Source organism: Pongo abelii, chromosome 12, assembly GCF_028885655.2.
Source record: "Pongo abelii isolate AG06213 chromosome 12, NHGRI_mPonAbe1-v2.0_pri, whole genome shotgun sequence".
Classification (NCBI taxonomy): Eukaryota; Metazoa; Chordata; class Mammalia; order Primates; family Hominidae; genus Pongo; species Pongo abelii.
Window position 1 is genome coordinate 43,425,630 of NC_071997.2, and position 16,380 is coordinate 43,442,009.

The 16,380-nt window shown below is 36.1% G+C and overlaps 1 pseudogene; it reads left to right on the forward strand.

Annotated features, from left to right (window-relative positions):
* Window positions 1–16,380, forward strand: part of LOC129057524 (ankyrin repeat domain-containing protein 36B-like) — a 41,236-nt pseudogene that overhangs the window by 11,971 nt on the left and 12,885 nt on the right.

Below are 16,380 nucleotides of genomic sequence, written 5' to 3' on the forward strand. Positions count from 1 at the left end.
AAAACACTCTGCAGGATATTATCCAGGAGAACTTCCCCAATCTAGCAAGGCAGGCCAATATTCAGATTCAGGAAATACAGAGAACACCACAAAGATACTCCTCGAGAAGAGCAACTCCAAGACACATAATTGTCAGATTCACCAAAGTTGAAATGAAGGAAAAAATGTTAAGGGCAGCCAGAGAGAAAGGTCGGGTTACCATCAAAGGGAAGCCCATCAGACTAACAGCGGATCTCTCGGCAGAAACCCTACAAGCCAGAAGAGAGTGGGGGCCAATGTTCAACATTCTTAAAGAAAACAATTTTCAACCCAGAATTTCATATCCTGCCAAACTAAGCTTCATAAGTGAAGGAGAAATAAAATACTTTACAGACAAGCAAATGCTGAGAGATTTTGTCACCACCAGGCCTGCCCTAAAAGAGCTCCTGAAGGAAGCACTAAACATGGAAAGGCACAACCGGTACCAGCCACTGCAAAATCATACCGAAATGTAAAGACCATCGAGACTAGGAAGAGACTGCATCAACTAACGAGCAAAATAACCAGCTAACATCATAATGACAGGCTCAGATTCACACATAACAATATTAACTTTAAAAGTAAATGGACTAAATGCTCCAATTAAAAGACACAGACTGGCAAATTGGATAAAGACTCAAGACCCATCAGTGTGCTGTATTCAGGAAACCCATCTCACGTGCAGAGACACACATAGGCTCAAAATAAAAGGATGGAGGAAGATCTACCAAGCAAATGGAAAACAAAAAAAGGCAGGGGTTGCAATCCTAGTCTCTGATAAAACAGACTTTAAACCAACAAAGATCAAAAGAGACAAAGAAGGCCATTACATAATGGTAAAGGGATTAATTCAACAAGAAGAGCTACTATCCTAAATATATATGCACCCAATACAGGAGCACCCAGATTCATAAAGCAAGTCCTGAGTGACCTACAAAGAGACTTAGACTCCCACACATTAATAATGGCAGACTTTAACACCCCACTGTCAACATTAGACAGATCAACGAGACAGAAAGTCAACAAGGATACCCAGGAATTGAACTCAGCTCTGCACCAAGCGGACCTAATAGACATCTACAGAACTCTCCACCCCAAATCAACAGAATATACATTTTTTTCAGCACCACACCACACCTATTCCAAAATTGACCATATACTTGGAAGTAAAGCTCTCCTCAATAAATGTAAAAGAACAGAAATTATAACAAACTATCTCTCAGATCACAGTGCAATCAAGCTAGAACTCAGGATTAAGAATCTCACTCAAAACCGCTCATCTACATGGAAACTGAACAACCTGCTCCTGAATGACTACTGGGTACATAACGAAATGAAGGCAGAAATAAAGATGTTCTTTGAAACCAATGAGAACCAAGACACAACATACCAGAATCTCTGGGCTGCATTCAAAGCAGTGTGTAGAGGGAAATTTATAGCACTAAATGCCCACAAGAGAAAGCAGGAAAGATCCAAAATTGACACCCTAACATCACAATTAAAAGAACTAGAAAAGCAAGAGCAAACACATTCAAAAGCTAGCAGAAGGCAAGAAATAACTAAAATCAGAGCAGAATTGAAGGAAATAGAGACACAAAAAACCCTTCAAAAAATAAATGAATCCAGGAGCTGGTTTTTTGAAAGGATCGACAAAATTGATAGACCGCTAGCAAGATTAATAAAGAAAAAAAGAGAGAAGAATCAAATAGATGCAATAAAAAATGATAAAGGGGATATCACCACCGATCCCACAGAAATACAAACTACCATCAGAGAATACTACAAACACCTCTACGCAAATAAACTAGAAAATCTAGAAGAAATGGATAAATTCCTCAACACATACACCCTCCCAAGACTAAAGCAGGAAGAAGTTGAATCTCTGAATAGACCAATAACAGGAGCTGAAATTGTGGCAATAATCAATAGCTTACCAACCAAAAAAAGTCCAGGACCAGATGGGTTCACAGCCGAATTCTACCAGAGGTACAAGGAGGAGCTGGTACCATTCCTTCTGAAACTATTCCAATCAATAGAAAAAGAGGGAATCCTCCCTAACTCATTTTATGAGGCCAGCATCATCCTGATACCAAAGCCTGGCAGAGACACAACCAAAAAAGAGAATTTTAGACCAATATCCTTGATGAACACTGATGCAAAAATCCTCAATAAAATACTGGCAAACAGAATCCAGCAACACATCAAAAAGCTTATCCACCATGATCAAGTGGGCTTCATCCCTGGGATGCAAGGCTGGTTCAATATACGCAAATCAATAAATGTAATCCAGCATATAAACAGAACCAAAGACAAAAACCACATGATTATCTCAATAGATGCAGAAAAGGCCTTTGACAAAATTCAACAACGCTTCATGCTAAAAACTCTCAATAAATTAGGTATTGATGGGACGTATCTCAAAATAATAAGAGCTATCTATGACAAACCCACAGCCAATATCATACTGAATGGGCAAAAACTGGAAGCATTCCCTTTGAAAACTGGCACAAGACAGGGATGCCCTCTCTCACCACTTCTATTCAACATAGTGTTGGAAGTTCTGGCCAGGGCAATTAGGCAGGAGAAGGAAATCAAGGGTATTCAAGTAGGAAAAGAGGAAGTCAAATTGTCCCTGTTTGCAGATGACATGATAGTATATCTAGAAAACCCCATTGTCTCAGCCCAAAATCTCCTTAAGCTGATAAGCAACTTCAGCAAAGTCTCAGGATACAAAATCAATGTACAAAAATCACAAGCATTCTTATACATCAATAACAGACAAACAGAGAGCCAAATCATGAGTGAACTCCAATTCACAATTGCTTCAAAGAGAATAAAATACCTAGGAATCCAACTTACAAGGGATGTGAAGGACCTCTTCAAGGAGAACTACAAACCACTGCTCAAGGAAATAAAAGAGGATACAAACAAATGGAAGAACATTCCATGCTCATGGGTAGGAAGAATCAATATCATGAAAATGGCCATCCTTCCCAAGGTAATTTACAGATTCAATGCCATCCCCATCAAGTTACCAATGACTTTCTTCACAGAATTGGAAAAAACTACTTTAAAGTTCATATGGAATCAAAAAAGAGCCCGCATCGCCAAGTCAATCCTAAGCCAAAAGAACAAAGCTGGAGGCATCACACTACCTGACTTCAAACTATACTACAAGGCTACAGTAACCAAAACAGCATGGTACTGGTACCAAAACAGAGATATAGATCAATGGAACAGAACAGAGCCGTCAGAAATAATGCCACATATCTACAACTATCTGATCTTTGACAAACCTGACAAAAACAAGAAATGGGGAAAGGATTCCCTATTTAATAAATGGTGCTGGGAAAACTGGCTAGCCATATGTAGAAAGCTGAAACTGGATCCCTTCCTTACACCTTATACAAAAATCAATTCAAGATGGATTAAAGACTTAAATGTTAGACCTAAAACCATAAAAACCCTAGAAGAAAACCTAGGCATTACCATTCAGGACATAGGCATGAGCAAGGACTTCATGTCTAAAACACCAAAAGCAATGGCAACAAAAGCCAAAATTGACAAATGGGATCTAATTAAACTAAAGAGCTTCTGCACAGAAAAGGAAACTACCATCAGAGTGAACAGGCAACCTACAAAATTGGAGAAAATTTTTGCAACCTACTCATCTGACAAAGGGCTAATATCCAGAATCTACAATGAACTCCAACAAATTTACAAGAAAAAAACAAACAACCCCATCAAAAAGTGGGGGAAGGACATGAACAGACACTTCTCAAAAGAAGACATTTATGCAGCCAAAAGACACAGGAAAAAATGCTCACCATCACTGGCCATCAGAGAAATGCAAATCAAAACCACAATGAGATACCATCTCACACCAGTTAGAATGGCAATCATTAAAAAGTCAGGAAACAACAGGTGCTGGAGAGGATGTGGAGAAATAGGAACACTTTTACACTGTTGGTGGGACTGTAAACTAGTTCAACCTTTGTGGAAGTCAGTGTGGCGATTCCTCAGGGATCTAGAACTAGAAATTCCATTTGACCCAGCCATCCCATTACTGGGTATATACCCAAAGGACTATAAATCATGCTGCTATAAAGACACATGCACACGTATGTTTATTGCGGCATTATTCACAATAGCAAAGACTTGGAACCAACCCAAATGTCCAACAATGATAGACTGGATTAAGAAAATGTGGCACATATACACCATGGAATACTATGCAGCCATAAAAAATGATGAGTTCATGTCCTTTGTAGGGACATGGATGAAATTGGAAATCATCATTCTCAGTGAACTATCGCAAGAACAAAAAACCAAACACCGCATATTCTCACTCATAGGTGGGAATTGAACGATGAGAACACATGGTCACAGGAAGGGGAACATCACACTTCGGGGACTGTTGTGGGGTGGGGGGAGGGGAGAGGGATAGCATTGGGAGATATACCTAATGCTAGATGACGAGTTGGTGGGTGCAGCACACCAGCATGGCACATGTATACATATGTAAGTTACCTGCACATTGCGCACATGTACCATAGAGCCTAAAGTATAATAATAATAATAATAATAATAATAATAAAAAGAAAAAAGAAAAAAAAAAGAAAACAACTGCTCTACTCCATAGGGGGAAATGAATGTGTCAGGAAAAAGGTGCTCTGTTTCTGAAGAAAGAGAAACATGAAAGGTTAGACAAAGAATATAAAGGTAACTGAAATTCTCCAAGTAAAATAAATTCCACCTCTTAACTATACCTATAATCCTTTGTTTCACAAGCCAGCCTAAATTTACCACTTTATCTTATAGAGTTGTCCATGTGAATCCGCTTTCTTATGATATAGTGAGCTCCTTTAAAAATCGTGGCATGGTTTATTCATCTTTATGTCTGTCAAAGATTAGAAGCAGTAAATGTTAAATAAACATTTGTTGCATTAAAAGAATTATGAAGGAAAAAAAAATTAAAAAAAAAAAGAAAAAAGGATGGAGGAAGATCTACCAAGCAAATGGAAAACAAAAAAAGGCAGGGGTTGCAATCCTAGTCTCTGATAAAACGGACTTTAAACCAACAAAGGTCAAAAGAGACAAAGGCCATTACATTACGGTAAAGGGATCAATTCAACAAGAAGAGCTAACTCTCCTAAATATATATGCACCCAATACAGGAGCACCCAGATTCATAAAGCAAGTCCTGAGTGACCTACAAAGAGACTTAGACTCCCACACAATAATAATGGGAGACTTTAACACCCCACTCTCAATATTAGACAGATCAACGAGACAGAAAGTTGACAAGGATACCCAGGAATTGAACTCAGCTCTGCACCAAGTGGACCTAATAGACATCTACAGAACTCTCCACCCCAAATCAACAGAATATACATTTTTTTCAGCACCACACCACACCTATTCCAAAATAGACCACATAGTTGGAAGTAAAGCTCTCCTCAGCAAATGTAAGAGAACAGAAATTATAACAAACTGTCTCTCAGACCACAGTGCAATCAAACTAGAACTCAGGATTAAGAAACTCACTCAGAACCACTCAACTACATGGAAACTAAGCAACCTGCTTCTGAATGACTACTGGGTACATAACGAAATGAAGGCAGAAATAAAGATGTTCTTTGAAACCAACAAGAACAAAGACACGACATACCAGAATCTCTGGGACACATTCAAAGCAGTGTGTAGAGGGAAATTTATACCACTGAATGCCCACAAGAGAAAGCAGGAAAGATCTAAAATAGACACCCTAACATCACAATTAAAAGAACTAGAAAAGCAAGAGCAAACACATTCAAAAGCTAGCAGAAGGCAAGAAATAACTAAAATCAGAGCAGAATTGAAGGAAATAGAGACCAAAAAAACCCTTCAAAAAATTAATGAATCCAGGAGCTGGTATTTTGAAAGGATCAACAAAATTGATAGACCACTAGCAAGCCCAATAAAGAAAAAAAGAGAAAGAATAAAATAGATGCAATAAAAAATGATAAAGGGGATATCACCACCGATCCCACAGAAATACAAACTACCGTCAGAGAATACTACAAACATCTCTACACAAATAAACTAGAAAATCTAGAAGAAATGGATAAATTCCTGGACACATACACTCTCCGAAGACTAAGCCAGGAAGAAGTTGAATCTCTGAATAGACCAATAACAGGAGCTGAAATTGTGGCAATAATGAATAGCTTACCAACCAAAAAGAGTCCAGGACCAGATGGATTCACAGCCGAATTCTACCAGAGGTACAAAGAGGAGCTGGTACCATTCCTTCTGAAACTATTCCAATCAATAGAAAAAGAGGGAATCCTCCCTAACTCATTTTATGAGGCCAGCATCATCCTGATTCCAAAGCCAGGCAGAGACACAACCAAAAAAGAGAATTTTAGACCAATATCCTTGCTGAACATTGATGCAAAAATCCTCAATAAAATACTGGCAAACTGAATCCAGCAGCACATCAAAAAGCTTATCCACTATGATCAAGTGGGCTTCATCCCTGGGATGCAAGGCTGATTCAATATACGCAAATCAATAAATGTAATCCAGCATATAAACAGAACCAAAGACAAAAACCACATGATTATCTCAATAGATGCAGAAAAGGCCTTTGACAAAATTCAACAACGCTTCATGCTAAAAACTCTCAATAAATTAGGTATTGATGGGACGTATCTCAAAATAATAAGAGCTATCTATGACAAACCCACAGCCAATATCATACTGAATGGGCAAAAACTGGAAGCATTCCCTTTGAAAACTGGCACAAGACAGGGATGCCCTCTCTCACCACTTCTATTCAACATAGTGTTGGAAGTTCTGGCCAGGGCAATTAGGCAGGAGAAGGAAATCAAGGGTATTCAAGTAGGAAAAGAGGAAGTCAAATTGTCCCTGTTTGCAGATGACATGATTGTATATCTAGAAAACCCCATTGTCTCAGCCCAAAATCTCCTTAAGCTGATAAGCAACTTCAGCAAAGTCTCAGGATACAAAATCAATGTACAAAAATCACAAGCATTCTTATACACCAATAACAGACAAACAGAGAGCCAAATCATGAGTGAACTCCCATTTACAATTGCTTCAAAGAGAATAAAATACTTAGGAATCCAACTTACAAGGGACGTGAAGGACCTCTTCAAGGAGAACTACAAACCACTGCTCAATGAAATAAAAGAGGATACAAACAAATGGAAGAACATTCCATGCTCATGGGTAGGAAGAATCAATATCATGAAAATGGCCATCCTACCCAAGATAAGTTATAGATTCAATGCCATCCCTATCAAGCTACCAATGACTTTCTTCACAGAATTGGAAAAAACTACTTTAAAGTTCATATGGAACCAAAAAAGAGCCCACATTGCCAAGTCAATCCTAAGCCAAAAGAACAAAGCTGGAGGCATCACACTACCTGACTTCAAACTATACTACAAGGCTACAGTAACCAAAACAGCATGGTACTGGTATCAAAACAGAGACATAGATCAATGGAACAGAACAGAGCCCTCAGAAATAATGCCGCATATCTACAACTATCTGATCTTTGACAAACCTGACAAAAACAAGAAATGGGGAAAGGATTCCCTATTTAATAAATGGTGCTGGGAAAACTGGCTAGCCATATGTAGAAAGCTAAAATTGGATCCCTTCCTTACACCCTATACAAAAATTAATTCAAGATGGATTAAAGACTTAAACGTTAGACCTAAAACCATAAAAACCCTAGAAGAAAACCTGGGCATTACCATTCAGGACATAGGCATGGGCAAGGACTTCATGTCTAAAACACCAAAAGCAATGGCAACAAAAGCCAAAATTGACAAATGGGATCTAATTAAGCTAAAGAGCTTCTGCACAGCAAAAGAAACTACCATCAGAGTGACCAGGCAACCTACAAAATGGGAGAAAATTTTCACAACCTACTCATCTGACAAAGGGCTAATAGCCAGAATCTACAATGAACTGAAACAAATTTACAAGGAAAAAACAAACAACCCCATCAAAAAGTGGGCAAAGGATATGAACAGACACTTCTCGAAAGAAGACATTTATGCAGCCAAAAGACACAGGAAAAAATGCTCATCATCACTGGCCATCACAGAAATGCAAATCAAAACCACAATGAGATACCATCTCACACCAGTTAGAATGGCAATCATTAAAAAGTCAGGAAACAACAGGTGCTGGAGAGGATGTGGAGAAATAGGAATGCCAACAGTCTGTTGGTGGGACTGTAAACTAGTTCAACCATTGTGGAAGTCAGTGTGGCAATTCTGCAGGGACCTAGAACTAGAAATACCATTTGACCCAGCCATCCCATTACTGGGTATATACCCAAAGGACTATAAATCATGCTGCTATAAAGACACATGCACACGTATGTTTATTGCGGCACTATTCACAATAGCAAAGACTTGGAACCAACCCAAATGTCCAACAATGATAGACTGGATTAAGAAAATGTGGCACATGTACACCATGGAATACTATGCAGCCATAAAAAATGATGAGTTCATGTCCTTTGTAGGGACATGGATGAAATTGGAAATCATCATTCTCAGTAAACTATCGCAAGGACAAAAAACCAAACACCGCATGTTCTCACTCATAGATGGGACTTGAACAATGAGAACACATGGACACAGGAAGGGGAACATCACATTCTGGGGACTGTTGTGGGGTGGGAGGAGGGCGGAGGGATAGCATTAGGAGATATACCTAATGTGAATGACGAGTTAATGGGTGCAGCACACCAGCATGGCACATGTATACGTATGTAATTAACCTGCACATTGTGCATATGTACCCTAAAACTTAAAGTATAATTAAAAAAAAAGAAAAAAAAAAGAGAAATAAATTATATATTTATTGGACGTGTCCTCACAACTTTGTACTTCCTAAATAATAGGAAAAATAGTTGGACATGATAAATGCTTGTAGTATAATGGTGTAATTGAATCTGATGTATTGCATTAAAGATAGGCCATAGTATCCTCCCGTCAGCTTTGACACTTACTCTCTCAGGATCATGATTTGCTATTCTTTATAAGGATCATTTTTCTCATTATCAGTCAACATGTTTATATTGGAACAGATACACTCTTCTATTTTAATTATAGTTAGTTGAGACATAATCTCACTTTTGAAACCTTAACTACATATTTTATAAAACCTGTATTAAATAAAGCCGTTTATCTGAGGAAAGATAGCCAGAATCAAGAAAGACTTCACATAGCTGTCTGAGTCTTAAATTATGAAAGAAATTTGTCAGAATAGTTGAGGAAAATATTTTAGATATAAAGAAGAGACTGCACATTGATGAAAGTGTAAATGGTAGCAGTCATTTTGGAAATGATTAATAATGAACAGCAGGCTCAATGTGCTGTTATAAAGGTACTATTGTGAAGTAAAGAACAGTGTGCTGTTACTTTATCTGTTTCTATTGGATTTTTACATTTTGTTTTATTTCTGATGATTTTGTTCATTGATGTTGGGTGGATGAATTTGTGAGTGAATCTTTGACCATGTTTGCATGGCTTGAACCTGGTGACATCTAGTGCCTCCCCAAGTGGTTTGCTGAAGTTTTGGAGGATTAAAAGCATTTCTTAAAGAAGTAAATATTATAGTAAAGATTAAGCTTCGTTTAAACACTTTTATTTTCTGGTTTTAGAAAGACTACGGCTTTTTTTTTTTTTTTTTTTTTTTTTTGAGCTGGAGTATCACTCTGCTGCCCAGGCTGGAGGTGCAGTGGTGTGATCTCGGCTCATTGCAAGCTCCACCTCCCGGGTTCATGCCATTCTCCTGCCTCAGCCTCTCAAGTAGCTGGGACTGCAGGTGCCCACCACCACACCCAGCTAATTTTTTGTATTTTTTAGCAGAGACGGGGTTTCACCTTGTTAGCCAGGATGGTCTCGATCTCCTGACCTCATGATCTGCCTGCCTTGGCCTCCCAAGGTGCTGGAACTACAGGCGTGAGCCACCGTGCCTGGCTGACCATGGCTTTTATCTAACTGTTCTGTGTAGCTCATTTTAACTAAATATATAATTTTTTTAGCAGAACAAGTCTTAGAAATGGCATCAGATGGAGAGCAAAAGAGCCTTGAAGAATATGAAAATAACCAGCCACGGGTATGTAAAAATTTAAAATCAAATTTCTGGTTTAATCTTGTTTTCCTTGCTTTGGTAATACAGCATATTCGTAATGAATTTACCTTTGGATTAGCCTTTTAGTATCAGTTGATTATAATTTAATATTTCATTTTAAAAACATTTAACTAGTTATAAAACTTAAAATAGTGTTGGAATCTATAGCAACTTACATCTAATCTTTACCCTTGGAATTGAATTAAAAAGTTCCTGATATTGTTTGCACTTCTATTTTTATAACTTTCTATTATAATAAAGAAGGTAACATCAAATATTGAATTACAATTTTAAGCAATAGAAATTATGAACAATTTAACAGTGATGACCACTGTATTGGATTCAGATAAAGGAGTAATTATTGCTAGTGGTTCAAACTTTGCAGTTTTTTTATTGCCAGTCACTAATACCAAGGTTAAGAATTTATTTTCCCTTTTGATCTCTGACTTCAGTTTCTATGTTCAGGGAGAGAACGGGTCATAAAATCAACCCAACTGGCTATCAAGAGAATTATACCTTGCAGAATGGCACCTTTGGTATTAGGGTACAAACAATAACTGCCTAATGTATTTCAATACAGAAAATCTATAAATATTGTTAAATTCATTAAATCCACTGTCATTAGTAGACCTTAGAACTTAAGCCTATAATCTATATAAATATATAACACTGTCAATCATATTACAATATGTAATTTGCATTAAAATGTAAGAATTTGCTTTTCTTACTGACTGGTGTTGATTTTGTTTCCTAATAACTTAAAGTTTGCCTAATCATTAGTTAGTAATCTTTGGAAAAAGCACTCAAGTGTACACTGTATATATAGTGATAAAATCTTTTAAAGTGATGGTGCCTTTATAGTACCACAAGTCATCTCCTAATTCATTTTTGGGAAATTTAGCACATAATGAATTAGTCAAGTTTAGTCCAAACAAACAGTGACAAATTAAAGTTTCATGGTTTATGTTTTTCACTTATTTTAGGCTAATGCAAATTATTTTTCACTTCTTACTTACAATCCAGTGATTTGGGAGTTGGTAAACATAGATTAAGAAGTTTAATATTAAACTTTAATTATTTTTTAATTTTTCTCTTTTTACACTTGATTATTTAAAGATAAAGTTATTTTTAAAACATGTACTCTGACAGAAAAGACATCTGAGGAACAAAACTAGCAAATTTATCTTCCATTTTTGCATGTGCAAAAATTGTCTCAACAACTAGTAGTGAGAAAGTGTTGTGATAGAAAGGACCTCTTTATATATGCAGGACTTACTTGTGCACAAAAGTATGAGAGAATGTGGATCAAACAAGACAAATTAGGGTAAAAAAAACTTTAAAATTCATCACAAGTTAAAGCAGAGTTTCGGTGAAATTTGTGAAAATTACAAAACTGCTTGTATGGAGGAAGAGCAACTACATAATAACTCTACAGGAAGAACAAACTTAAGTAAATACCCTCTAATTTGACAAATGATTCACCTGATTGTCAGGAAAGTGATGCATCTGGCATGTCTGTCTCTGTAGTAGTCTAGATATTTCCTGAACAAAAATAACCCAGTCTCAAAAATGCCTTTCTATCTCATTCATACTCTGGGTCCCCAGAATATGCTTGCCAGTCACCTTCGGAGCTTTATTTAAATAGAAATAAAGTAGACTGTGAAAATGACAACAAACCAGATACTGAACATGTTTTTAACCCAGGCAAGGAAAATTGTTATAGTGATGCAGAAAGTACGAAAGCAAGAAACCCAGAAGTAGTTATGGTTGAAATAAAAGAAGACAAATAGTTTGTTAGGCAAATGACAAAAAACCAAAACACCACCGATTGGAAATTAAACATCGGACATATGCCTCAATTTAGTGATTCAAAAAGCCTTTTAGATATGTGGCTTACCTGCTCCAAAGAAATGAAGCATGTGATTAAAAAAAAAAAAAAAAAAAAGATTATGGTGTTTCTGTTGTTACAAACACAACAGTACAAAACCAATACAGAATGTGTTCCAGAAGTTGTTATATGACAACTGCAGTGCAAATAAGTATGAAAGCATAAAACTTGAATTAGAAAATGTGCATTATTCTCCACCACATGGTGACAGAACATCAGCAGTATGTCTAGAAGTGGAATTAAGTGATCTATGCAAAGATTTAAGAATGAGGTAAGCATATTACAAGTAAAGTAGAGTTCCTGGCTTTGGAGAAAATTCAACTTCAAAAAGACTTAGAGGGCCACTTGCTGCTACTCTGGTTTTTCTCTTCACCAATTATTTGATCCATTTGAATATTTTACTTATGAAAATCTCTTGTGTAAAATGGGGTTATCTAAATACATAATTGTATGTATAAATAGATTGTTTTTGCAATTAAAATAATTTAAGCTCAGGAAGACATTCTCTTAATCTTTGTTCCTTAATTAACCCAAGTCTCTCTGTCAGTTTTCTAAATGGCATAGGAACTGGAAAATAATTTATCCGTAGACCATGTGGTCTTCTGAACTAGAGTCAACATAAAGGAAATTGCTTAAAAAAAAAGTACAGAACAAGTACCTGTGTTTGTGCTTGTATAAACAGATGGGTAATTCCCACTTCTGTACATTTAGTATATGCTATAAATATTTTGGGGACATTTTGAAACAGTGTTATTTATTTTGTAGGTGAAAAACCAAATACATTCTAGGGATGACCTTGATGACATAATTCAGTCATCTCACATAGCCTCAGAGGATGATGACTCGCTTTGCTCTAATTGTAAGAAAGTCATATTACTCATTGATCAACATGAAATGAAGTGTAAAGGTAGGACCAATGCATAAATATAAGGCTTTTTTAAAATCCTATAGCAATGTATGCACACATTGCTTAGCACGGTACCATAGAATACTGATATGTTACAAGAATGTTCATCTCAGAAATATGCCTTATGTTAAAATAGAATGAAAACTACTGTATCTTGTACCCTCTCAGCCAAAGAGCTATGATCATTTCACTGTACTTTTCTCAGTGTGAATGGCACACCCAATGTGTTTGTTTACTCTGCTTCTCTTCTATGCCATTACTCGTTTACCCATGGTCAGGTTACCATTTCCTCCCACCTGAAATACTGTGATAACCTTCTAACTGTCTTTCCTACTATTCTACCTTCCAAAACCATGGCCTGTTCTGCAATCATAATTATATAGTTGTAAAAAATCACACCTGATCATGTTACGTGCTTGCTGAAAACCCAGCTGCCATTTATTGCTATAAGGTATGGATCTCAGTCCTCGAGCTTTATATTGCATCATTGCATACCCTTCTCTGTGCCACAGCCAGTGCCTTAGGTGTTTGCTCCTACAATCAGTAGCTTTAGTGTGATATAATTGATATGTGATAAAGTGCACACATGTAAAAGGTACCATTTGATAAGTTTTAACAGATGTACACACGTGAAACTATTACCACCATCGAGATAGTCAACATATATCCATCACCCACTAACGTCTCCTCATGGCCATTTATGTTCCTGTTTTTAAAAGCTGCTAAATGGTTTTCCAAAATATTTATACTGTTTTCTATTCTCATCAGCAGTAAATGACCATTCTAGTTGCTATGTTGTCACACTACTGCTGTATTTATTTTTTTAAATTTTAGTCATTCTGATGGGTGTATTATGTATATTATTATGGGTTTAATGTACACGATCCTAATGACTAAAATGTTGAGCATCTTTCCATGTGTTTATTTGCCATCTGTACATCTTCTTTGTTGAACTGTCTTTTCAAATCTTTTGCCATTTAAAAAAGTAGATTGATGTTTTCTTACTTGTTGAGTTTTAATAATTCTGTATGTATTTGGATACTATTACTTTTTAGCTACTTTTTTACAAGGGTATTTTTTCCAGTTTTTGGGTTGACTTTTCACTAGCTTTGTAGTATCTTTTGAAGAGCAGAAGATTTTAATCATAATGAAGTCCAATTTCATTGTTTGTTGAATTACAGATTTTGCATTTTGTGTCATATGTAAAAAATGTTTGCCTAGCACAAGGTCACAAAGATTTTTCCTATGTTTGTTCTAGAAATTTTATAGATTTGGATCTTACATTTAAATCTATGCTCCATTTTGAGTTTTCTTTTGTTTATGGAGTGAGGTGAGGTATGGATTCAAGTTCACTTTTTGGGGGTATGGACAGCCAGTTGTTCCAACACCACATGTTGAAAAGGCTATCCTTTCTTCACTGCATTGCCATCCTGCCTTTGTCAGTCATAAGCTGGTTGCATATGTGTTATCTATTTCTGGACTGTCTATTGAGTTTTATTAATTTGCAGATGCTCCCCAAATTGTGGGAAACCCAATGTTTGAGTCAAAAGCAATTTAATACTTAAGTAAACCCACTGTAAAGTCAATAAGTCAAACCACCTTAAGTTGGGGATTGTCTGTATTTGACTTTCTTTATACAGGTTGAGCATTGCTAATTTAAATATCCCAAATCTGAAATGCTCTAAAACCCCAGACTTTTTGATTGCCAACATAGACACCACAGTGGAAAAATTCTATATCCGATCTCATGTGTACAAACATTGTTTCATGCCCCAAATTATTAAAAGTATTGTTTAAAATTACCTTCAGTCTTTGTGTATAAGGTAAATATGAAAAATAAATATATTTTGTGTTTAGACTTGGGTCCTAGCCCCAAGATATCTCATCATGTATATGCAAATATTCCAAAATCCAAAATCTGAAAAACTTCTAGTCTGAAGCATTTTGAGTAATGGATACTCAGCCTGTACCTCTGGCACACTGTTTTGGTTACTATTGATTTATAGTAATTCTTGAAATGAATCCTCCAATTTTGTTCTTTGTTCTGTTTTGACTATGCTAGATCCTTTGCATTTTCACATGAACTTTAGAATCAGCTTATCAATAAAATAAAGACTGCTTGCTTGTTGGAAATTAAGTTGGGATTGTATCATATGTATAGATTAATTTGGGGAGAATTGACATCTTAACAATAGTGAATCTACTCCTCAATAAAGTGTATGTCTGCTTTTATAGAGGTAGTATTTAATTTTCTCAGTACTATTTTGTCATTGTTAGTGTGTAAGTCTTTTCATATTTTATCAGATTTGTCTGTATTTCATTTTTGATGAAGTTGTAAATGATAGTTTAGTTAGTGTAGATGTATTTGACTTTCTTTATACAGGTTGAGCATTTCTAATCCAAATATACATTTTAATAAAACTATAGAAAATGATAGTTTTAAAATTTTCATTTGATTGTTTACTGCTAGCATATAGAAATACAGTTAATTTTTCTATATTGAATTTGTATCCTTCAATCTTGTTAAACTCACTTATTAGTTCTGGCACATTGTTGGTAGATTTGATCAGATTTTCTTCATAGACAAAAGGTTGTTAAACCTTTCTCAAACTACCCTCTTACTAAAAATAGTGAATATTTTCGACTTGTGGCAAAAGGGTCTCTTTTGCAGCTGATAAACTCTGCCATTTTAGTATAAGAGCAGCGATAGATCATCCATAAATTAATGAACACAGCCATGTTCCAATAAAAGCTTATCAGACAAGAAGCTGGCCCACAGGTTGGGGTTTACCCATACCTATTGTATGGTGATGGTTGTGTATAAAGACAATTTTATTTCTTTTTTTAAACTTGGATGCCTCTTATTTCTTTTTCTTGCCTGACTGCATTAACTAGAATCTTCAGAACAATGCTACAAACAAGCAGTGAAAGCAGACATTCCTATGTTCTTCCTCATCTTATGGGAAATGCATTCAGTTTTTCACTATGATGCACGTTAGCTGTAGATTCATCATAGACGTTTATCATGCTGAAGAACTTCCCTTAGATTCTTATGTTGCTGAGAGTGTTTCTTCTTTGAAACATCAGGAGTAAATTTTATCAGATGCCTGTATCTGTTGGGATGATCCTATGGGTCTTCTCTTTTAGTTCATTTTATGGTAAATAATGATGATGGTTCAATGTTAAGCCAACCTTCCATTTCTGGAATAAACCCCATTTGTTTATGGTGTATTACCTTTTTATTATACTGTTGGATTCAATTTGCTAAAGTCTCATTTACAATTTATTATAAAGTCTTTTATTTTTTAGACCAGTTTTATGTTCCTGTCAAAATTGAGAGGGAGGTTCAGATATTTTTTTGTATACCCCCAACCCAATACATGTTTAGCCACCTTCATTA